This window comes from Podarcis gaigeae (assembly GCF_964106915.1).
Source record: "Podarcis gaigeae genome assembly, chromosome: 9".
NCBI lineage: Eukaryota > Metazoa > Chordata > Lepidosauria > Squamata > Lacertidae > Podarcis > Podarcis gaigeae.
In genome coordinates this window covers 3,705,146-3,730,513 of record NC_139685.1, presented here as the reverse complement: position 1 = coordinate 3,730,513, position 25,368 = coordinate 3,705,146, and the positions used below count along the sequence as shown (strand labels likewise).

The following is a 25,368-nucleotide window of genomic DNA, read 5'->3' as shown; positions in this document are numbered from 1 at the left end:
GTTTTGAAAAATTAAAAAATAGAGTGTGAGATTGGCTCCATTACTACCAAATAATGGAGGCATATAAATTGGACAAAAAAGTTGGCTTCCAGGTAGAAAAATCAAAATTGGAAACAGAATTGTTAGATCCCAAAACTGAAGTGGAATACAAAAAGGGAGGTGTGAGGAGGTCGCTGAAACAAGTGAATGAAAGATAAGATATTGGATGTGTTTTTAATTGTTTTGTTTTGTTAATTCAATGTTTTATGTAGTGTTTTTGTTTTTGTAATGTATCGTATTGTCTTGTTTAATTCTTTTTCTTCTTTTTGTAATCTTTAAACTGTTAATAAATATTATTTAAAAAGAAAAAAAAGAAAATGGGTAAAATAATGTAAGCTTCATTTTCATTTGCTGGGCAGTATGGCACTCTGGAAAATAGGATCGGCACAAGAACTTTACGTTCTTCTTCGTGTTTCCCATTAATTTTAAAGTTCTCACAGGAGATCTTTCTGCTGCCCATAGAAAATAAAGAGTTATTTTTTAAACAAGTCCATTCCCCCCTCCACATCTAATATCCCATCACACACACACACAAACACACACACACACACACACACACACAGAGAGAGAGAGAGAGTTGCATTCAATGCTAGTCATACTGAGAACAGATCCATAGAAATTAATAGACATGAATAGCTTGGGTCCATGCATTTCAGTGGGTCTACTAAGAGTAGCTCTTAGCTGGAGACAGCTCCTACACTTCAAACATTCCTGCCCATGTAACTTATATTTCAGAGTAGCCACTATGGAGTTTGAATTGCAGTATGAATTGTTGCAACAATTGTTCCTTTTACAAAAGGGTTCTGCTGAATGTTCACTGTTATTGTTGCTGAGTGTGCTTTACTGTGGTTTTATGACTGTTCCATCAAAAGAAAAGTTAATATGTCACAAAGGTTGCTATTTATTTTTTATTGCTTGTAGATATATTCTGTCATCCCTGTCGTGTTAGGACTAGGCAAACTGCCTAAAACACAACTTACCATTGTTATTAAGCTGCTAACTTCTGCGTTTTCTTTGGCATTCTGAAAACACAGCACATGGAGAAGCAGAACCAGATGGTAAGCAGAGTGCAACCTGCAAAACCATTTTGGGAAAGAGAGCAGCCATGAGATCATGCACCTCTGCAGAGAGCAGATGTTCCAGCAAGCCTGTGTGAGCTTTGGAGCTATCATGTCCATAAGGAATTGCCATATTAGTTAAAATGCTCTTGCAGAGGTCTCATTCATTTTAATGGGCTTTGTGCAGGAGAACTTCCAAGTGGATTGCATATTTGGAAAATTTAAGTTCCTAACAACTAACTAGTAATTAAAATAATAAAAGCAATCCATAGCAATAGCTTCACTTAAAATGTAGTTTTAGCATCTAGGATGACATCTTAATAATTATTTATAATGCTGGAATAGTGCAGAAATAGTCTGATATAGATGTACAGATATTTTTGTTTTATCATGCACTGATTAAGATGTTAATTATTATCAGCAGGCCTTTCCTATTTTACTGATTTTGCCATTTGATAGGTTGCCATTTGAAACATCAACAAAATACAAGGTGGATTTTTTCTCTGGATACATATATACATTTCCGAAATCTTTAATGGATCTTCAGAGCAATAGCAAATATATTTGTGTTAAGATAATTGTTTGAGAACTCTCATTTTTAAAATAATTTTTATTGGGTTTTTAATAATTTTATACGTATAAAACATAACCATTTCAAACATTAAAATACAAGGTTCTTTTGAACCTTCGGACCTCCCTCCTTCCCTCCATGGGTTCTATGTTTAAGTTTATATTTGCTGCATCTTTTATTTGCTGCATCTTTTACCATTATCCATCTATTATATAGCCATAATTACCATAAATAATTCCACATTACAAGTGCCATTACATCCCTGCCAAAGATTTTAACTGTTTACAGTGGTCTTTTAAATAAATTACAAATTTACTCCAATCTTTAGAAAATACTTGATCTTCCTGGTTTTGGACCTTCTCCATCAGTTTCGCCATCTCCGCATACTCCATCAGTTTCATCTGCCATTCTTCTTTGGTTGGTATTTCTCCTTCCTTCCATCTCTGGGCTAGCAGCATTCTTGCTGCTGTTGTTTGAGAACTCTCCTAACGTATCACAATGCAGCCTTCCCCTCTGGGATTTTATCCTTCTCTCACAAATCGTATTCTCTCATGGCATAACCTGAGAGAGTGAATGTTTGTGTGGATAGGTAGTAGGATTATTGCAGGACCTCTCTCTCTCTCTCTCTCTCTCTCTCTCTCTCTCTCTCTCTCTACGCAGTAGGTGAGGGGAGTGCTAATGTTTCTGTGTGAATGTATGTGTGGGAAAGAAGTCCAGAAGTTGATGCTCTCCCGAAGAAGCAGTAAGGAGGAGTCTGCTGGAAGGTGAAAGTGGAAACTTCTCAGAAGGAACTGCATGACCAAGCTGGGTAATGTGCAGAAGGCTGAGTGCAAGGACTGGGAAGAGAGAAAGACTCTGTTTGTTTGAATGCTGAATGAAGAAGCTGAAATCTTCAAGTAAGAAAAAACTAAGCCCATGCTTGGATAAGCATGTGAATGTAAATGCGTTGCATATATTCTTCTTTAACTATAAAAAGCAAAACAAAAAAAATTCCTTCCAGTAGCACCTTAAAGACCAACTAAGTTAGTTCTTGGTATGAGCTTTCGTGTGCATGCACACTTCTTCAGAAGGTGGGGAGGGGTATTACTCAGAAGGGTGGTGGGAATGGGTGATTGGCAGATTCCCATTCCCACCACCCTTCTGAGTAATACCCCTCCCCACCTTCTCACTATATAGAAGGGTCTGGAAACTTCTGTTTCAGTGTATCTGAAGAAGTGTGCATGCACACGAAAGCTCATACCAAGAACTAACTTAGTTGGTCTTTAAGGTGCTACTGGAAGGAATTTTTTTTGTTTTGACTATGGCAGACCAACACGGCTACCTATCTGTAACTATAAAAAGCAAGTAAAAGCTTCTGAATATTTTAACAAGTGTTTGGACTTTGTTTTAATTTCAAGAGCCACTATTGCGCTTGATTTGGCTTCCAATTTAGCTACTCTGCCAATGCTCTTGAGGAGACTCAGATACATATCAAGTCCCCTTCTTTCAATAAAGAATGCAGGTCCTTGCTTGTCACAGTGACTGAAAGTATGCTATCTCACTCACCACACCAGCCACCAGAGTCCTATGACTTTGGGGGATTTCTTCTGGGTTTTACAGGCTGCAGCTTCCTTTAACGTTTCCCACAAGAAACCTCTGAGTGCCACAGTTCAGTACTAAGGCTGCACACCCTAAGACACCCTAAGACAAAAAAAATGCAGTTTTTTTGCAACATGGCATCATTCGTGCTCTTCCTCACCACACTGCTTTCAGTCTTCATATGGGTGGCTGTGGTTTATTGACATGTATTTGAAAACCCTCCCTTTGATTAGAGGACACATTTGTTAGACCTTCTCTTGGTATTGATATATGCCCACTCACAACATAATGGACATTGCTGGGAATACCTACTGTACATCTGTTCTCTACAGGGTAATGCAGAAGCAAATTGCAATGTGCCTTTATTTTTGGAACGAAACCAGTGTGTTGAGAAGCACTTTTCAGGGGCAAAAAATATGAGGTAGTTCTAGAATCTGTGTGAACCAGGTAGAAAGAATAATAACTCAGTCTCCCTTGATTCTAGAATAAACTGTCCTGTGTATGCAAGCTTAGTCTGATCTCCAAGACAACAACAGAATATTCTTCATCTTCAAAGGAAAGTGAAAGACTCCACCAATCTATGCAGCAACACTGGGGGGGGGGGGGGGGAGGCACCATGAAAGCTATAAAATGACTTGGAAGCTCACCATATAAACAATTGTAGCTAAGCAGCAATGCATGACATGACATTGTCTGTATTTCCTGTGCAGATGTTTAGCCATACCTCAAAAAACAGTGTATAGCAAATGCACACATATAAAGCCAGTCAAAAACGTCAGTGTGTTGAAACCTAGAGAAGTCACTTAAAACAATGATGTAGCACCTACCAAAAGCCTCTTAACAGGAGTTTGGTTGAGACATTAATTTTTTTTGCATGTCTCAGTATACACTTTAACTCCAGCAGTGTCCTTCCATTCAGTAGAACGTGGTCGGTAAGTGACTGATCTCATGAAGGTGGAGCAAAGCTTGCCCTCCGTGTCAGAGGCCACTTTCAGAACCCCAGGATGAAAACCCCAGGTGTCAACCCTAAATGCTTGCACATGAGAAGAAGTGCTGCATTGTAACAGAAAGTCTGCATTTTGCTCAGTATTTCAGCTGTAAACCAATTATGAATAAAAGGAAGAACGGGGGACTCAAGCTGATCTGGAGCAGCAGGAGTGCCAAGCTCAGGTCAGTGTAAAGAGCACTTCAGCTCTGTGTTTAAAACAAGAAACAAGGACATGGGGAACGACTTCTCTTTGCCCATCAAAGCACTTCGCATATTCACACTGTGATTTACACAAATATTTGTTTAATGAAGTATTGCAGTAGCAGTTAATATTTGTTGCTCTCCAAGCGGGCGGAGGAAGCAAGGATGAAAACCAACACCTCAGACAACGCAAGCAAACCTTTTGCCTCTAACAACCTCCATTTTAAGGTTCCCCATTGACAAGGACAGAACTGAAAACCCTGAAACCCAAGGTAGTTTTCTTACATCTATGTAAAGAAAGGAGGAATCAGGAACAACAAAAGCACACTTCTACAAAGACCCCCACACTGTAGATTCAAAGAACATTTTAATATAATATTCAATAATGGTAGCCAATAAAAAGTTAAAATAATATGAAGTCTAGGGTACTAAATTCTTATTTTCACTGGACTTTGAGTACTGGACAATTGAAGTGAGGAATTTGGCTTGGTGGTTATCCTATTTAGTTTTAAGTTTGTTTTCTTTCTGTGCAACACCTTAGTTGAAAACGAGGTATTGCAATGTGGTACACAGAGCAGAGCACATTTGGATTTTGAAAGTGAGGGGATACGAATGTTGACACATTAGAATGAAAGGCAATTTGCATTTTCAATATTTCCAGTTAGAACACCAGATTAGTCCCCTGGTATATATTTCAGTGTAGGGTAAGGAGTTGTGTAAAACACACTGTATTGTAAGATCTCCCCTGAAGATTGACGTTCTATGAATCCTGTTCAAAACCCCATTGCAATCTGTCTGTCCATTTTCAAAGGAGCTGGGGAAAATGTGAATAAAAATTCCCTGGGTGTACACCCTAATGAAAGGGCATTGCTACCAGTAGGAACCTGAATATAGTCGCTACCTGTCAAGTTTCTAATGCTATAGTTCGGAAATAAGCATCCAGCTTGCCTAGAATTTTGCCCAGAACAAGTAGCATAAGAAGTAGCCTTTGGCAACCGTGTCACATGCGGGGGGAACATTTTCTAATCTGATGCTAGGGCAGGGTAACAGAGAGCCACAGGCTATTTGGGTGCACCAGTGGAGTACCAGAGTGAATCCATTGGTGCACCTGGGCAGCCTTGACCTTCCTGCAACCCTGCACCCATCGTCTCCTGACTGGCTCCTGCTAACCAGTTATGACCGCCTTCTCCTTTCAGTGCTCTGTTTAGTCAGGGCCGGCCCACTTGTGGGTGGGATGAGGCAGCCACCTTGGGCAGCAGAAGCCCCTTTGTGTGGCGCCTGCCACTGCCAGTGAGATCTTGCCAAATTCTTGCAAGATCTCACCAGAAACCACTGCTGCCTCTTTGCAAGGACCGCTGCACGACCCAGGTAAGGGACGATTCAATGGTGGTGGGATGGCATATTACCATTTTGCCTCAGGCGGTGAAATTGGATACTCCGCCCCGTATTTTGTTTGATTCCTGCTGCTTGATTCTGTAAACTAGACTGTAAGCCCATTGGGCAGGGCCTCTCTCCCACATCCTTTGACTGTGCATTGTATTTTCAGGCTCTTCAATAATAAAAAAATATAAATATATTATATGTCTTACCTTATGCTGCAGGTAAAGGGAAGGGATGAGGGCGATTTCACTTGATCCTCATTTTTAAATGAACTCACCTAATCTGCATCTCCTGGATTGGAACATACTGTAAGTATCCTTCAGATTTTGCATTTCTCTAAATTATGGAATAAAGATCTTGATTTTTCTTTTTAAGTGTAAAAAAGTGCATACTTTAGGATAAAATATTTTAGAAATGTATACATTGAGATAAATTACACAAAAATGCATTAGGTAAATGTAGTAAGTATTAGGTATGTGTATAAATATAATATTTGTGGGTCTCTCTCTCTCTCTCTCTCTCTCTCTCTCTCTCTCTCTCTCTTTAAATGGATTTATGCAAAATTGACACAGACCAGAAGCAGCATCATATGGCCTTCCCTAGTTATAGGTCTGAATTACAGTATAAGTCTGCTTGAATGCTGATTATATCTGAAACTGAGGGTCTGCAAACTTCATCACTGGGCATTGCTGTAAGCCTGGTTTAATGCCCACCCAAGTGATAACTTGGGTATCTAAAGCTAGTGCAGGCCTTTGGGAACTACTAAGATTTGACTGCAGGCTGACGAACAAACCGATGCTTGAGCAAATTGGAAAATTAGAGACAGCTGCTTAAAATATTCTCTGGTGTTTGGAACGATATAGATTAGCCACCATAACACCCTTAATACCTGCTTTAACAAATGTCCCACATCTTTTGGCATTGTGTCAATGCCAGCTTCAAATTAGCAAACCATGTTCTTTGTGTGCTCTTGGAAGTCATCAGCATGCCATTATATTCTGCATCGCAAAACCTAACTGCCTAAATAATATCCATTTTTGCTCCAGAATTCATTGTGCAATTCTGTGCATGCATTTTTCCTTATTTGCCTAGCTCTTGCTGATGGGCCAGAGGACTGCCGTGTTGATGGAAGAGTTTCTCTCCAACACAAACAGCAGCTTTGGATTTATGTTTTGTATCAGGAAAGAAAACTTTCCCTGCCTGCCTGTGATCCCAATAAAGATATGAATGAATAAATAAATAATTTTCACCATAACCCCACAATTTGTCAAAATGAGTCCTGCCAATTTCAATTTCTGCTGCTGCTGTTTGTGTGTGTGTGTGTGTGTGTGTGCCTGCCTTGCATCAGTTTTTTAAATCTCCCTATGTGAGACTATAGAGCTTGCTTAATAGTACTGTACATGGTGCAGATATTTAGGAAGACACCTTAATCTACAATGTCCCCACCTAGATCCCATGGGTGAATTTGTAAATGCTTTAACTCTTCTGTAAACCAAAGGGTTGTAAAAATATTATTTATTTAGAATATTTCCATACCATTTTTCACTAAAAAAGAAAATCTCAGGGCGTTTTACAGTGAAGCAAAACAGTACAACAACACCCAGATTGCAGCATAAAAGTCAGTTAATTTGGGAATGTCCAGGAAAAAAGATTAGTTCTTAGTTAGAATATAATAGGGTTGCCATATTTTGAAAAGCAAAAAAGAAAAGAAAAAAAGGACACATTTGCCTAGAGAGGCATGAGAACAAAATCAAAATATAAAACCACAAAAGATATAATCAAAATAAAAACAACAACCCAATAACACTCCCCCCCCCCCCGCAAAAAAAACACATTTTTAAAGTGTGTAGGATGTCAATCAAATCAACCAAAAGGAACATTTTTGCCTGGTGCCTAAAGGTGTTTAATGAAGGCGCCTGGTGAGTCTCCCTGGGGAGAGCATGCCACAGACGGGGAGGCACTGCAGAGAAGGCCCTGTTCTTGTGTTGCAACCTCCAGACCTCTTGAGGAGGCAGCACACGAAGAAGGGCCTCAGAATATGATCTCAGGGTCCGGGTAGGTTCATAGGGAAAGAGGCGGTCCTTGGCGTATTGCGGTCCTGAGCCGTTTAAGGCTTTATAGGTCAAAACCAGCACTTTGAATTGGGCCTGGAAACTAATTGGTAGCCAGTGCAGTTGGACCAGGATCAGACCATCTTGCTTCAGTAAGCAACCTGGCCTGATATAAGATTTATTCACTTTGCAGGAAAAGCCCGATTCCCTGAGCATGCACATGAAAAAGGGGGAGGCATGCAGGAGAGACATGCCCCCCTTCTTTTCTTTTCCTTCAATAAAGGTAGTTTCCCAGCGATCTGAGTCTTACTCTTGTGATCTAATATCATTTATATTTAAAGCACATTTGCAATGTTGCTTCCTCCTATCCTTACACTGCCATATACTCCAGTTTTGTTTTATAGGAAGATTTTAAACTGATAAAGAAATAATGGTTATCTAATGGGAAGATTCTTAAACCTGAATGTCAAAACATTTGGCAGATTCTTTTTAGTCTGAACTGAAGACAGCACAAATGAAAAATTGACATGAGGAAAAACACAGGGATATTTATTCTCTTTTCTGAAATCCCTTTGATATTTGTGGTTTTAAAAGCTTAATTCTTTCTCTCTTGTTTCCCTGAGATATTGTATAACTCAATGCATCTATTCTCCCAGATCTCAAGGGTCTGGATTTACCCTAATCCTTAATAGAAAACGAAGTTGTTTTCATAAACCAAGGTGTACACTGACTCTTTCATGCTATACATCTTTCTACTCCTGTGGTCAACTACCTTGCAGTTATTATCGCTTATTTGTTCAAGTGGTGAGGAAATATTAAATATCACAAGTTCTCAGCAGAGACTGGACAGTAATTATCAACAGATGGCTAGCAGCAACAGAGCAAGGGAGGTGGAGGGTGGAGGAGAGAGGCCTTCTTCCTCACGGACGCACTGGCTACTCATCTGGCTAAGTCAAGAGTCAAGTTAACTGCTCCACTATGTCTTTGAATTTACAAGTCTTTATTTTGAGATTAAGTAAAAAAAATATGTAGTGCTGTATTACTGGAGAAACCCAAAACCTAACTTATAGAACAATACAATTCCATTATTATTATTATTATTTTTAATGGATAGAAGTTACAAGACAAGCCCTAGACAGTGGGATAAATATAAATATATAAATATACACACTGTATGTGTATCCCATATGCATGCTGTATTAATAGAGTGCCTTCTGAGCACTGCAAGTCCTTAAGCTGCATGCAGTACAGTGGTACCTTGGGTTACAGACGCTTCAGGTTACAGACTCCGCTAACCCAGAAATAGTGCCTTGGGTTAAGAACTTTGCTTCAGGATGAGAAGACAAATTGTGCTTTGGCGGCGCGGCAGCAGCAGGAGGCCCCATTAGCTAAAGTGGTGCTTCAGGTTAAGAACAGTTTCAGGTTAAGAACGGACCTCCGGAACGAATTAAGTACTTAACCCGAGGTACCACTGTATTTCAGTAATCTGCACAACAGTCCTGCAAAGTAGGTCAGTTTTAATATCTCCATAATGCAGAGGGGAAAGGAAACAGGTTTGCCTCAGGGTAATGGCTGAGATGAAATTTGAAGCACTCTGTGGTCATTTCAGTGCTTTCCATTTTGCGTGGCTTTTAAAATCTTTTAGAATTTGCTCAGCTTTGGGTTCTGCTTCAGAGTTTTGTTTTATTGATTTTCATTCTCTGCTGCTTGAGTTTTAGGCGGCATTACATTTCTTGTTTCTGTCTTGTCAGTTACATTTCAGATCTTTTACCTTTACTGTAAATCACTCAGACAGGTGGCATATAAATGCTGTAATAAATAAAACAAACAAGCAAGCAAACTGCATATTTCATAGCTCATATGACTCTGAAGTAAAGCATCCAAGATGGATGGCCATCCAACCTCTGCTGGTTCTTTCTGCCTATGTGTAGAACTTTACATGTGTCCCTACTGAAATTCATTTTGTTAGTTTGGGCCCAGTTGCCCAACCTGTTACTCGGACACCGAGATCATCTTCTGAGGCCCGTCGTTGTGTGCTGCCTCCTTGAGATGTCCAGAGGGTGGCAACACAAGAACGGGGCCTTCTCTGCAGTGGCTCCCCATCTGTGGAATGCTCTCTCCAGGGAAGTTCGCCTGGCGCTTTCATTATATACCTTTAGGTGCCAGGAAAAAATGCTCCTTTTTAATCAGGACTTTGTTTGATTTGATTGACATCCTGTCCTATGTCCTTTTAAAATGTGGTTGGGCGGGGGGAGGGGAGGCGTTATTGGGTTGTTGTTTTTATTTTGATTATGTACGGTATTTTGTGGTTTTATATTCAGTAAACAACAATGGTTTTTCCAAGTCATCTTTCAATGGGTTATTATTTCAAGCTTGGATGGAAATCCTCTAAAGATCAGTCATGTAAGACCAGCTTCCCTGACATGATTACTTTCACCACAACCGATCTCCTGGGACATGCAGTTATAGCAGTGTTAGGTGAAGTTGTGGGATAACCAGTCTCATATAACCAACATGCTTAAATTAATGCATGAAGGGGTTAATGCCATAGAGTAAGCTGTCCTGCCAGGCTTAGTTCACCTTAGGAAGGACAATCCTTCGATTCTCTCCAGTCTGAGACTACATGGCCCTTCAAGTCTTTCTTGTGATCCTATACCAATAATTTGGGAACTTTCAGCACTGTAATGAAGCCATATTTTACTGCCTGTGTTTTCTGGCTGCTGTATGGGAAAGCACAGGAATCTGACTTTTGGAGAGCTTGTAAGTGAACCATTCTAAACTTCCCAAATGTGTGGTCTTTTTCTATGTTAGGGGAAGAGGGGAACTTTGGGAGGAGATTAGAAGGGCATATATTAAAGGTCTAACAGCCTATGTTTCCACACTTCACTTTGCAGCATGTTTTGTGATTTTAAATCTGTTTGTTGCATGCTGTACACAGAATACTGAGCTGCCCTTAATCCTGACATGAAGTTTCACAACTATATAAAATTGTATTAGAAATGGACATAGACACAACAAATGTAGTGTACCTGTGTGCAGTGGAAGACGTGCAATAATTATGATATTGATATTATTGTTGTTGTTGTTGTTATGGCTCTACACAGCCGCCACCCCCAGTTCAACCCATGTGGGAAAAGGGCTTTGAAACTGCAATAGAGGAAATAAGAAGGAAACTCTGTTGCTTCGTTCCTTGTGCTAGTCAACCAGCACCATTGGCTTCACCTCTAACTTACTTTCTTTCCACTCTTCCCTTCCAACCTCACTGAAAGGAGCTAGCTCTCACACTCTGAAGCCATTGTGCAGAGTGGTGTGTGATGATAGAATGGCAATAAATAAATCCGTAACCTAATAATTCCCATTTATTTCAATGGAAGAAAGGATTGAGGCATTTGGTGGCTCTGCTTAAGACAACTGGCTTTAAACCTGCTTGTAGTGAAGCCAAGTTTGTGGTAACTCTCAGCAGTTTACCACAAGCAGAAGCTGCCATTTTGCTTGTCACCATCCACTCATCATCTGGCATGTTTGAGATGCAAAAAAGAATCCAGTTTTGCTCACATTGAATGATTTAGACAGTGAGCATGGAGCTTTAATATCCATCAAAAGTAAAGCAGCTTCATTATAATATTTCTGTTATAATTCAACTTCCACCCAAGTACAAGAATGCAATTATGTTCTGGATGTAGCTGCAAAGACTTTTGGAAGAGTCAAATACTCAGACTATGATATTGGTACCAAGTATATGGGACAGAGCAGGTGATAGGCAGAACTGAATGCTTTCAAAATCAAGTAACCTAGACTGAGGGAGTGCAGTAAACCTTAAGAGTTTTGCAGATGGAATTACCAGATTCACAGACCAGAAGGATTCTGTCATTGTAAAGTGGGGAATACAGAACTGGTTCGATCCCTGCTGGGCCTTGCAGGAAGCTGCAAGTAGGTTTGTTTCACTCACTTGTTTCATAGAATTATAGAATTGTAGAGTTGGAAGGGACCTCGAGGGTCATCTAGTCCAACCCCCTGTTATGCAGGAATCTCAGCTAAAGCTTCCATGATCGATGGCCATCCAACCTCCACTTCCAAACTCCAAGGAAGGAGAGTCCACAACCTCCTGTGGGAGTCTGTTCCACTGTCAAACAGCTCAGGCCATCAGAAAGTTCTTCTTGATGTTTAGTATTAATCTCCTTTATTCTTACCTCCCTTGATTCGAACACTAGACTTCTGTTTATGCAGCCTAGAATAGCATTCACTTTTTTTGCTGCTGTATCACACTGTTGACTCACGTGAAGCTTGTGGTCTACTAAGACCCCTAGATCCTTTTCAAGCCGGGTCCCTGGTCCCCCATCTTATATTTGTGCAGCTGGTTCTTCCTGCCAAAGTGAAGAACCTTACAGTTGTCCCTACTGAAATTCATTTTGTTAGTTTTAGCCAAGTTCTCCAATACATTAAGGTCATTTTGAATCCCAATTTTGTCTTCTGTTAGCTACCCCTCCCAGTTTGGTGACATTTGCAAATCTTATTATTTGGAGAAGAGAAGATAGAGCTAAATGATTTGGCTGCCAGACAGGCAAGACAATTATGGTTGTCAGAACTGTATTTCTCCTGAAACTCTGAAAAGTCAATTGTCTAACCAAAGGAAATCCATTGCCTCTCTTGTGAAAACTTAGCCTTGTGCTGTTTTTCTCCCCCTTCTATTCCCCCAGGCGTGGTTTAATGACTGTTGTTCGTCATAAGGAGAGAAAACCTATCTTGGGAATTTTCCAGTTTACAAAAGCAATGCCATTTTCTAGGGACTTAGACTGCAGTATTTGATAATGGCCGATAAACTAGCTGCACCGGGTCCTTTGAGGAACAAATGTATTCTGAGCTGTTCAAGAGAAACAGAGAAAAAGAGGGAGGGAGGTCTTTAAATCTGTGGCACTTTGGGAAGAAAAGATTTTTTGTTTCAGGCATAAGCATCTAAATTTAATTTTCAGTGCACATGCAACAGGTCTAACACGATTCCTCATTAGCGCTACACAAAAAGGAATACAATTCCTAAGCATTTCATGCCCCAAAGAAATAGCAGGCTGTCACAATTTGTTATTATCATAACCAAAAAACATTAATCATTCTAATGGCTAATCGGCTGGAAGAAAAAGAAATACTAACTGATTACTGGTGTAAAGGAAAATAAATACCACACATACAAGGTCTGATTCCCCCCACAAAAAACTGAATCGCTTTTGTCAGGTATTTAACTTAAACCAGCAAAACAGACCGTCAAGATGGAGCATTTAAATGGATGCCTGCAGCAATGGGCCATCAAAGACCTCTTTATTTGTTAAATATGGATTATTTAAAATAAATTACAGGGCACTTTCGCTGAATAAACAGAGCCTCAGTGGCTGTGGCGTGCTGTACATGCTTAATTGAGCCACAGAAATTCAAAATGTCTGTGAGGCTATGTAATCGCCTTTGACTCTGCTGATAGGGCCTGATTCTCTTCAGCAAAAGCCAAGCCATTGAGAGCTGTGAGGCAGGATCGTCTGGAGGAATGCAGGCAGTTTTAATGGGGAATATAGATTTATAATCTCTCAGAAATTACAGGGACGGAGTGTTCCAGGATGCGAATACAAAGCACATTCAGAAGAGAAGGGGCCGGTGGCATATTGCATTTATTTCAGCTCAGTAATTTTAATGTGGGAGGTTTTCAAGCAAGATACGTTGTAGCCTTTAAAAAATTAAAAGGGTATGGATGGGGGAGGTGTTGATGATGGGGGTGGGGCAATTAAAGAGCTTTCCCACTGCTTCATTGCAAAAGGAAGTCTGGATGAGCCCTCAAAGGGGGCAGGAGACTTTAACTACTTTTGAACCACTGACCAGAACTTTGCCAAACCAACAAGCCTGAATAAATTATGCCAGTGGTTTTTACCAAGACTGGAAAGAGATATATGATATGCTTTCATAAAAACTGGAAAAAGGGGACCAAAGTGACAATTTTCAGAACTTTTAACTTGTGGTATCTATGACCTTTTCTTATCTGTGGCAGCTTGAAATTTGGCACTTTTGTAGGTATATTATGTATGCTAAAGGTCAAGTTATTAGCCCAACGGATGCTATTTTTAAAAGCTAAAGAAGTTTGAGGCATATATTGATGAAAGCATATTTTTGCTACTCACCTTAACTACAGGAGCAATCATGTACTCCTATAACAAAGGCGCATGTGTGTGTGGGGGGGGGGGGGGCTTTTGCCAAAGTTTCTCTGAACATATACACTGGGAAGATTTGCCTTTTTCTCTTCCATAGGATATATGGGAGTCAGTTGGCTCTTCAGCGCTGCTGCTTCATTGTTAATTTCTCCCTCAGTTGAAAAGATAGTTAAAAAATAGTTGCCAACCTGAGGTCCAGATGTCAAGACTAGTCAACAGAAAATGGCTGAGTACTTGTATACAAAATGCATAAGAAAGAGATAGTACACAAGAAAGAATATCAGCTCCTGAGGGAAGAGTTTTGCCCCCTAAGGCAATGGTTTGTAAATAAGATGTGGTTCTCTTTACTGATACTATTTCAGATCTGGCTTATAATGGGTAGACTGGGAGCACATATTTCTTTGAAGTAGATTTACGCACTTGGCTAATTATAATTGCAGGATTAGTCCCTGGTTTACCCTGGCATTAAAATATGACAAGTAAAATGGGTGCATGCAGAACAAATTCTGAATTACTATTTTAACCTTGGACATGTGGTACTCATTTTGACAGGAGCTATGACCTCAAATAATATTACTCCCATTTGTCAATATCTTGGAAAAATGGTTTGACATTGAGAGGCAGCTCCAAGGCTCTTTTAAATAACAGCAATTACTAGAAAGAATGATGTAGTCAACCACTTTAATAATGGCTGGGTACCTGGGTTTTCTCTTTGGAATTTCAACACTTAACAACTTTCTCTTTAAGTGAGCTAGAAATGTCTGGATTTGAAAAAGTCCTTTCTGCACAATATGACAATGAATTGCCTCAGGAGGCCATTCTGTCATTTTGTATACGAAACAGAGGTGTGAATGTCATAAATTGCAATAATTCAACAACATGTTTAAATCGGTAAGTTATTAGTTCACAATAAGTCAGCACAGGTAAGAAATTACAAATTAATATGAGGAAAGAATTGCCTTGGATGGATACTAGAGGGGCATGCACTGGCGGGAAGATTCCGTTCAGATCCCACTTAGCTGCTTCAGAAAACAGCCGAGACAAAAGGCTCTCCAGTTCAGCTCAAGGTCTGAGCCTGTTTCAGAATAATGAAGCTTTGTTCCTCCTCCCACCCCCACTTCATAATGGGAAAAGCAAAACACCTATAACTTCTTTTTTGTTAAAACAGAAGTAGTTAAAATTTGCAGGCACAGTAGCTCCCTCAGAGTAGATAAGGCCTGGCACATTACAGGGGGATTTGCTGGGCACCTTGTTTGCTTGGTTTTGTTTTTAAAGGGAACCACCTATAACATTTCCATTTTTGGCAGAAGTGGATAAACTTTGTAGGGCTGATTTAGCTTCTTGAGTGGATGAATTCTGCCAAATTACAGAATAGTAACTGCATCCCAGGGAGGTGCCAGTAAAGAAAGATCAGGAAAAGATGGGCAAATGCATCAAGGGTAGGATGAAAGGGGTGTTCTTTAGACCAGCCTGAGTTAGCTGGCTTTGGGGGGGGGGGGTGTGAGAGAGAGATTTAGCTGTGGCACACTGAAACTCCTCATATTCCAAACTGTGTTGTTAGGGGCAGTAAAGACTCTTTCTTGACGACTTCTGCTGTGGCTCCTGTTGTCCAAAAGCTTCTACAATTGATTAACACATAATTTTGCAAGGCCAAGCATTTACTCTGTAAAAAGAGCAAGAACAATATTTAGGAGTAGGGATGTTGCATTGATGAAAAGAAAGAAGAATTAAAGAAAGAAAGCAAACTTCATTTCCCAGGCAGACATCCTAAATACAGGTTAGCAAAACATAAAACTGCAAGACATGAAATATGATATAATTGGTTGATTTACCTACATCAGGAAACAGAGTCGGACATTAAAATTCTGGGACACAGTTTATGGAAAATAGAGGTTCAAAAGGACACCAGGGGATACAGTGCTATAGGGGCGAGGAAGCCCATTAATCCCAGCGAGAGGAGAGACATGGCTATCGAACTGCTACAGGAAAGGCAACTGATCGCACAGGGAAGGAACCTGTGAAACAGTTACGAGATGCTTACTGGCCTCCAGAGGATGATGACAAAAGGAAATCAGAAAACAGATAAGGAAGGCCTGTGGAACTGGTTGGAATACATGATTATAAATTGGGAGACAGGGGAGTATCCATTTACAATGTAACAGAAAAACCATCTGTGAGATTACAGCAGAACATTGTGTGTTCCTAATTTGCAAATTACCCCAAGGCCAGTCTTGTTCCCCACCCCCTCTTAATGGCAAATCATAGAAATACAGTAAGGAGAATTCTGTGGTGAAGGTCTGAAGGTCTACTACACATATGGCTGTGAGCTAAGTCCAAGAGTCTGGTGTGATTGGCTAGTTATGATTTAGAGGACTGCCCACAGTGGCCAGTCACTAGCCCTACTACCTGCTGCCACTAGAAGATTCCTGAGCAGTGCATGGAGCACCTCACACACAGTTACACTAGAAGCGGGAGAGAAATGGGGCAAGAAGGTTGAGGCCAGAGCCTTGGAGCTGTGGGAGGATGGTGGTTGCATCTGCTGCTGTGTTGCCACTGGATCAGGGATATGGAGTGATGCTGGCAGATACGGAGTGGATGCTAGCATTTCCAACAGCAGGCAACAGCCTTTCTCTTGCCACTGCTTGTCTTTTGGAAACAGGACACAGGTGTTGGGAGCAGGTCAGAAATAGCTCACACGGTGTCAGTGTATAATGTGTGACTTAGCTACCCTGTAGAGATCTGGGGCGGGCTTCACCTGATGAGCTTCATCAGTGGAAGCCTTGCACAAGGACTTCTGCCTGTGCAATGGGGCTCCCCCCCACTGTCCTCCCCTGCACCCTCCAAAATTGGTTTGTGGGGATCAAGCAAAGACTTGGAACAGTGGGGTGGGGAAATAGTGGAGCTTATTCCATCTGGCGAGCTGGAATGCTTGCACAGACAGAACATTCATCACAGAGCAACATTCCACCCTTGATCATTATAATTTGTACACTCTGATGTATAAGAACTTACAATAAACAGTTCTTGTTATATGGTTATAGAACACTATTGTCTCCCATCTATGCTAAGGACCAACCTGAACTGGACAGTATTCTGTTTTGTATTTACTTTCTACTATTTTCTCTCATTTCCAATAGCATGACCTTTTGTTGGGTTTTATAATTTCATTGTTAGCTGCTTGGAGGTCACTTTCTGCAACAGAGAGGCAGGATAGAAATATGTCCACATATGCATAAAGCGGAAGGCCTGCACAGCTGCTCATGGTGCTTAGTATTCTGGGGAGCTTTGGGCTATGAAGGAAGCCAGGCAAAGACTGCAGCACAAGGGCCACAAGTCTTGCTCTGAGCATACCTCCCATTGGCACTGCAGGCTGCAAAGAAAGCTCATTTTGCAGCTTCCATGGCACCCTCCAGTAGCCAGCCAGAAGAGTTATTTTGGATGGTTTAGAGCTCATCATCTTCCCCTGTGGGGGAGATACTTCAGGAGCATTTGAAGACCTGCTGTGACCAACTGGCTACAAGTTTCATGGATAAAGCCTCTCGACTTTGGGATGCTCTTGACCAGGGGTCAGCAAGGTTTATCTTGCCTGGCCAGATCAGTCATGCGGATATTGCTCCATGGACCGGACAGTGTGCGTGCCTGCGATTTCCGGCTTCTGCACGTGCGTAGATGTGATTTCTGGGGCTGCAGAAGCGAGTTCCCACGTCGGTTTAGCGCAGCACATGAGCGAGTGGCTTGGTTCGGGGGTGGCTCCTGGGCCAGTCAGATGACCTCTACAGGCCGCTTCCGGCCCACGGGCCTTAGGTTGCTGACCCCTGCTCTTGACTCTGCACTTTTTGCAGCTCTGGCTGAAGAACTCAGTGCCAGAATCCAGGATTTCTTGTGGGACCAGTTTCAGCTCTGAGCTCCCCAGATGTGTAGAATGATCACATCTATGGACTGGGAAACTTCCTTTGGAATCCCCACTCAGGGCTGATGTACCTGTTATGTTAATAGCGTGATTAGCATTCATAGTATATGTGCACACACATGCGCGCACACACAGTTAAATACCCGTTGCAGGCTGGAGGCAGGGGTTGTCAACAATAATCGCACAACTAGTGATAGGAAAAAGCTCCAGTCACCCCTCCCACATCTTGTGTTTAATTTTTTTTGAAACTCAGTCACACCATTAACATAGCACACCATTAGGCTCTCAGTTATGAAACTCTCTGGCTGACCTTGGCTCAGTCACTGTCTTTACCTAATCTACCTCAGAGGATTGTTGTTGCCGTGAGTTCCTTAGAAGATGGCCAGGACGAAGATCAGAGTGATACACAGATGTTTGGAAGGAGGATCATATGCAAATGTGATACATAACATTATTTTTTAAAGGAAAAATACGTAGAGGGACTCCTGACTCGCTTCCAAGAAACCCTGGGGCTTCTCAGAACACAGTTTGAAAATCACTCCAAGCGCCTCGGCTGGTTTCTCATTTACATTAGCAGTTTTCCTGTTCTGCACCACAACAGCTCCCTGGTCCTTCTTCATTACATTCTCAGAACCATTATCACAGATGTTCCCGTGCCCTTTATACAGCATTATCATTCGAATAACAACAGTAGCATGAGGAATTCTCTAGTCTGTATATGTACAAATGATTGCCTTGTGATCCAAGTCAGCCCTGACTGCAGGTAGCATCCTGCTTGAAACCTTCAGCAATGCAAATGAGCTGATGTTGGCTGTTTGTCATAGACTGCTCTCCAGTCATTTCCTTAATGACTTGCTAATGTCCCTCTCTATATCCTGAGCCTCACACACTGGAACTTTGCAACCTCACACAGGCCAGCGCAATCGAGACATCAGTTGAAAGGGATATCATGTTCATTTATTAATTTATGCCAGCACTTGTTTCTCTATATATTCCCACTTAAGGTCCAATCTCTAAATCTTCAGGTTATTGACTTTGAGCAATTCAGAATTTATCAGCAGAATATATTGGCAGAAATGAAAACTATTCCCCTTACAATAAAAATTAGCCTGAGCTTTGCATTTTGACTTCTGAAAAATAACATGACTTAGTGGTCAGGATTTTGCTCATGTACTCTTCCTATTATGCATTCTGACTATTCAATATTACGTTTACACTCACTCTCTCACACACAAAGAAAACCCCAAGGCTTTGTTCAACATTGTGTGATTATTTCATATATAGAATATTTAAAAACCTTTCTTGGATGTTAATACTTCAACAAGTTTTCTTTAACACCTATCAATTTCAGTGGGAGAAATTTCAGAATGCACTTCATTTTCTCAGTAAACATTGGACTTAGGCTTTGTTGATTTGTTCTAAATACAATATTATTTGTGAAATAATATAATATAATAATATTTGCTATTGTGTATTAAAATATTGGATATTGCAGTGAATCTTCTTACATCTTTTCCAGCTCTCTTAACAGTATGTTTGTTGGCTAAGCTGTGACTCAAACCTAACATATGGAATTGTGTCTTGAAAGTGCTTGCCAGCTTTCAGTCTCTTTTTTCAAACTTCAAGACAGACATTGCATTTCAATGTATGTTAATTTTTCTCCCCAGTTTTGAAAGGAGGTTTGAGGATCAAACCTGTATCTGCACCTGAAATGTAAGATTGTGCTCCAAGTATGTGTACCAAGTTGTATTATTATAGGTAGCTGCTCAGGAGAATTACTGTATTTTTCCATGTATAAGACACCCCCTGGTATAAGATGCCCCCTATTTTTGGTGACTCCAAATTAAGAAAACACTACCCGTGTATAAGACGAATCCCATTTTTTAAACTTTTTTTTTTTTTTTTTATAAAAAACCCGTCTTATACATGGAAAAATATGGTATGTTGCAAATAAAACATGGAATGTCCAAAAGACTAGTTAAACCAAAGTCCTCGTGTCACTTGACCAATCAATTTTTCAGCCAAAAATGATATATTTAACAATCTTAAAAAGTTATATTTGATCCATAATGATAGATATTGGATATAATTCTCCTTATTTAAATTAATTGATGTGTAAGTACACCACTGAAATCTAGATGCAGGGCACATTCACTTCAATAGGGACTGTGTAAAAGAACTTCTGATAAATTGTTCCCATTTGATTGCCTGACAAAATTGAATGGACAGCACTGCAGAAGCATCAACAGATACCGGTACCTATAGCTTTGATGGCAGGCTGTCAAACTTTCCTTCACAACCTGTATAATTTTGCCCAGGTTTTGCTTTCTCATATGGTGAAAAAGTCAGCTCAGCAGCTTCCTTGTATTCCAGATAATTTTTCACTCTTCACAAAGGAAGCAACATGCATGGTGTGTCTAATACATTTTACCACTTGTCAAGTGCTCCTGAACTTTGAGTTGCCTCAAAATGACAACATAAGAAGATACTTTCAAGCTGAGTAAGTTTTCTCTTCCTGCATGCATTCATTTATTTTGCACTCATTTCAAAGTGGCTTCATAGACTGCAGACAGGGAAAAACTAATATTGCTCTTAGAAGCTCTGGTCATGTCAAAGGTGAGAATAATTGTACCTGACAGACAGGAAAGCAGTAATTGGAAGGAGGCTTGATTTGAATAGCAGCTTAATTTTTATTTTCTTTACTCTACAAATTACATGTGCTATAAGGTTCATCTCCTTGATTTTTCCACAAAGCACCATCTGTGTGCCTCATAATTTATCTATTTATTTAATAAATTTATATACCGCCTCTTAAAAAGATTTTTTTCAGAAGAATGTTGTCCCATGTAACAATGTATGGGACAAATGCATAGATTTTTATCTATTATTTAATAAATTTATGAACTGCTTTTCCAGAGAAAATGTCCCAAAGCAAATAGAAACAATACAAAACCTATTAGAAACTTTTAAAGGGGCCAAAATAAATATAATACTAATATATCAAATCACATAGTTTTGAAAACCGAAACAATAATTCAGACTCAAATATAGCAAGCTGCCAGTAAGTAAGTAAGTGTGGCACTGGCAAACAAAAATTCTTCTCCCTGGTGGCTGTTAGCTCTCAGACATGGACAAAGAAGAAAGACCTCAGAAGTAAATCTCACAGGTGATCCATCTGCTAAAGGTGAAGGTGAAGCTAACTCTGCCCCAAACTGTTTAGGGCTTTAAAGATCAACACCATCACTTTAAACTGGTCCCAAGTATACTCTGGCTGCCAAGGCAAGTGATAACTACCAGGGCCGGATTTAGGTTTGATGAGGCCCTAAGATACTGAAAGTAATGGGGCCCTTTATATGTCCAGCTGTCCTTTGTCAACAACAAATTGTCACTGTTTTTTGTGTTGAATATATGCTATATGTTAATTTATGGACCTAATAGGTATCTAAAGCCATTGGCACATGTTGTCATGCAGCCAGTCCATGCAGAATGGAGGCACCCTATATATAGAAATGAGCAAACCAGTGATATTTGAGGGAGCAGGTGGGGCCCATGACTTACATCTTAGGAGCCTACACAACACAAAACACTGTTGCTGGATGTAGGTTTCATTTTATTTGTTTTTTATCTTATATTTTGGAAATGTACATCCAGGTTTTTTTCCTTTAATTTTTTTTGGAAGCCCCCAAGAGAGTGGGGCCCTAAGTTATAGATTGCTTAGCTTAAACATATATCCGGCACTGGGACTACACAGGTGTCAGATTTTCTGATCTCCCCCCCCCCCCATACCTGAACAGCCACAGTTTGCTTGCGCTGAAGCTTCAAACTTCTCTTTAAAGGCAGCATTTTGAACACAGCGGCATCAGAAAATGAGGTGAACTGGCAGAGCTGCTGTTTGCAGTGAATGACATGTGTTTAGTGTAACATCTCTCTTGGCCTTGAGAGTCAGTTGCAGAACAATGGCAGCTGCAAATGCAAGACACCAATATTGCCTCCACATGCTTCAGTAGCAAAACTTCTCAGGAAAAATCATTTGTTTTTCATTAGTCACCACAACACTTTGTATAAAAACCTGCACAAGATCCGCAAGCAGCACTTTAGAAATGTTAGTTTTTCTTTAGACAAAGTTCACCAGTAATTAACAGAGTACTTGTTTATGATCTTCTATAAAGATTATGTTTCTCTATGCCTTTGAAAATATAGACCTTTTAATTTCATTTTTATTTTTCTGAAAACACTAAAAATGTGAGTCACTAGCTTTTTGGATTCCCAAAGCAGGATATTTCCTAATCTGGGGCAGGGGGGAAGAGAAATAAAAAAAGAAAAAGGAAAACAACCAAAATATTATTCTGTATTTTTGTTGCCAATCCTATAAAAAGGATTTGTTATTATATAAGGCTCCATGAGCCTGTGCTGTAAAAGCTATATATAATTTTGTCCTGGTTTTGAGTCATTTGGATACCATTTCCCAGGAAATGTAAACTCACATTTTCTTGTGTAAAAGTGTGCACTTTAAGGAATCTGTGAAACCCGCCCTTTTCATATGCAAGGCAGCTAATCTGAACAGGAGAAGCCTAGAATGTTAGTCAGGAGATTTACCAGCTAAGAAGTAAGTTCTGTTTTTGTGTGTGCAAAAAAAGAAAGAGCTCAGCAAAACCATGTCTGATATCCCATTAGTTATGAATTTTTAAATAAATTCTGCTTGGGATTGTAGTTGTGACTTTTACTTTTCTTATGCAGCTCTTCTCTAGGTCTATGCTTTTTACCAGTGTTCCATGCAATTAGTGTGTCCTTTGGTAGGGATTCTCCAATTTAAAAACAAAACCAGTCCTGATGACTTCCCTGAAAAGCACCTCTGCCCCCACTACTAGATTGGGGGTTATTTTGGCCAGCACTATTTTGCTAATATCCCTGTCAGGCACCACCAGCCCCTTGCTAGTCTCGTTCTGCTTCTGGGCACTAACTATGGCAAATCCACCACAACTGCAAGCTGCAGGTGGGAGAGAGAGGATGATTTAGTGCAATAATTGTTAATAAGAATTTGTATGACAATCATTTGATGGTAGGATGATGCAGCAATTTTCAGGGTTAGCAAGGGCCCACCTAATAAATAATAGGTTTGCTAGCATTGAATTAAATATACTGCCCCCACTTCCAAAGGGATAAGCTGGAGACCGGGTGGAGCCAGTATTATGGGTCAGGGTTGGAGTCAAGAGAGCAAGTTGAAGAACTGGGGCAGAGCCTAATAGGGATAGTTCAAACTGTAGGTGGTGGGAAATATATCTGACCCAAGCGTGGGTAATTAACAAAAGAATTGGGTGGGCACCTAGATTCAAAACATGGGGCTTTGCACACTCTCCAGTGGGAGAGAGCCCCCAGCAGAGTTAAAAACATTCTCAGAATTGAGCAGAAGGAAGGCATGGAATATAGGGTGTTAAACTCTTATATCGTTTACCATCTTTAAAGCTCTTTCTCTCCCCCTACCCTTCTTGCAATGAACAGACCACATGTGTTATTCCATCCAGCAGCAAGAAGAGCACAGGTAGATTACTTTTGGGTGCAGAATACAGCATATAGTTTTAAACATGTGGTCTGAACTTGATCCAAGTTCATCCTGGTGGATTACATGGCGAGGAAAGGAAACAGAAGAAGCTGCACTTCCTCCCTCATGTAGGAGAGGGGAGTGACCCACCTGAGTCAAGGAATAGACCTCTCTGGTCTTAACCCCTTCACGCACTAACTAGAGCTCATGCATAGTTATGTTTTACTTCAATTTTTCACACAAACGTTATCCAAGCACAACTTCAGTGAAGAATTTTGATGGGTTTATCTTGTCTCATTATGAAGCAAATACTAGGATTCCTATATGTCTGTTCTGTTAGACTGGGGGTGCTACCAGATATGTGCTTATTGTGGAATGGGTGCTTCTTATGCCTACAAGTTCTTTGCAGCAACATCAAAACAAAGTTGTTGTCATCAAAATGCCAGCCTTTAGTACCCTCCCCCCATTTAATTTATATTTACCTTTTCTGGGGGAAATCTGATAAGTCAAAAAGCCTCATTTGTGATATGTCAGTGATTGGCTTTCCGCATTTGGAAGCAAACTGGCTTTGCAGACTCTGAAACTGGTTACCTACCAAGAAGAAGTTCCACCAATCAGACTGGGTGAATGGCAACACAGAAGACAGAACCCTGTAGCATTTTCGTAAGGAAGTTGCTGGGCCACATTTTGCCCTGAGAGCTTTATGTTTAATATTTAATTGTGCCCTGTGAGCTATATATTTAAATTGTGGGGTGGGGGGGTGGGAGGAAGAGACTTTGGTGATTATGACGTCCCAAGTGCCACAATCTAGCTGAAGATCTAACTAGATTATCTGCCTAAATCTCTGATAAGAAACATGATAGGACTGGACTCTGCACTGGTGTTAATCCTGTTAGGAGATGTTGATAAACTATTGGATACCAAAATGCCATTTCAAATGCATACTGCAGTTACTGCCAGAGCAGCAAATGTTTTCAGAGCATTGGCTAATCCTGAGCAGATTTTTAAATGCCAGACGGTCAGTAGGTAACACCCACAATTGGGCAGGCTCAGCCTTGTTCCTTTGGAGCCTGCCAATGACGGCTAGTGTGGCGGAAGGAGTATAAATAATGATCTTTACTTTGCTTTTCACTCTAACCGCAGAATGTGTTTGAGTGCTTTGTCCAATCCAGTTTTAAATCACTCCCTGAGATAGGGCTTCAACCAGAGAAACAAACCCTGTGGGTGGCTTTTCCACAGCCTAATAGATCTCACCACTAGGACATATTTTCTTCTTGCTGTTCAGCTATTCACCTCATTGCACCCCAATGTCCCCTTCTGACACTGATTGCCATTTCTCTCTCCCTCTTTTAGGCATGCACCTTTTGTCCCCCAAGTGTGTAAAGGTGACAATGTATGTTTCCTGGCATGTTGATCATATAGATACTTTTGTCAGGTTGCACGAAAAGGGCTGCACCTCTTTGCTGAGTGTACACTTGGTGGCAACTCTCTGTGTAATGTGGGAAATGGCCCTAAAGCTGCAATCATGTTTGGAAGTTATTCTTATTGAAATGAATCTAACTATACTTTTAAAAGAGGGACATGGGTGGCGCTGTGGTCTAAACCACAGAGCCTAGGACTTGCTGATCAGAAGGTCGGCGGTTCGAATCCCCGCGATGGGGTGAGCTCCCGTTGCTTGGTCCCTGCTCCTGCCAACCTAGCAGTTCGAAAGCACGTCAAAGTGCAAGTAGATAAATAGGTACCGCTCTGGTGGGAAGGTAAACGGCGTTTCCGTAGGCTGCTCTGGTTCGCCAAAAGTAGCTTAGTCATGCTGGCCACATGACCTGGAAGCTGTCCGCCGGCTCCCTCAGCTAATAAAGCGAGATGAG

At 40.7% G+C, this 25,368-nt stretch overlaps 1 long non-coding RNA gene across 1 annotated transcript; it reads right to left on the bottom strand.

Annotated features, from left to right (window-relative positions):
* Nucleotides 1-357: 357 nt before the first annotated feature.
* On the bottom strand, nucleotides 358-24,087 carry LOC310825226. The gene is made up of 3 exons (XR_014555174.1): nucleotides 23,983-24,087; nucleotides 1,020-1,113; nucleotides 358-491 (listed from the first exon to the last, which is right to left on the bottom strand). It is a non-coding gene; the product is annotated as an uncharacterized lncRNA (long non-coding RNA).
* Between the last annotated feature and the right edge of the window lie 1,281 nt (nucleotides 24,088-25,368).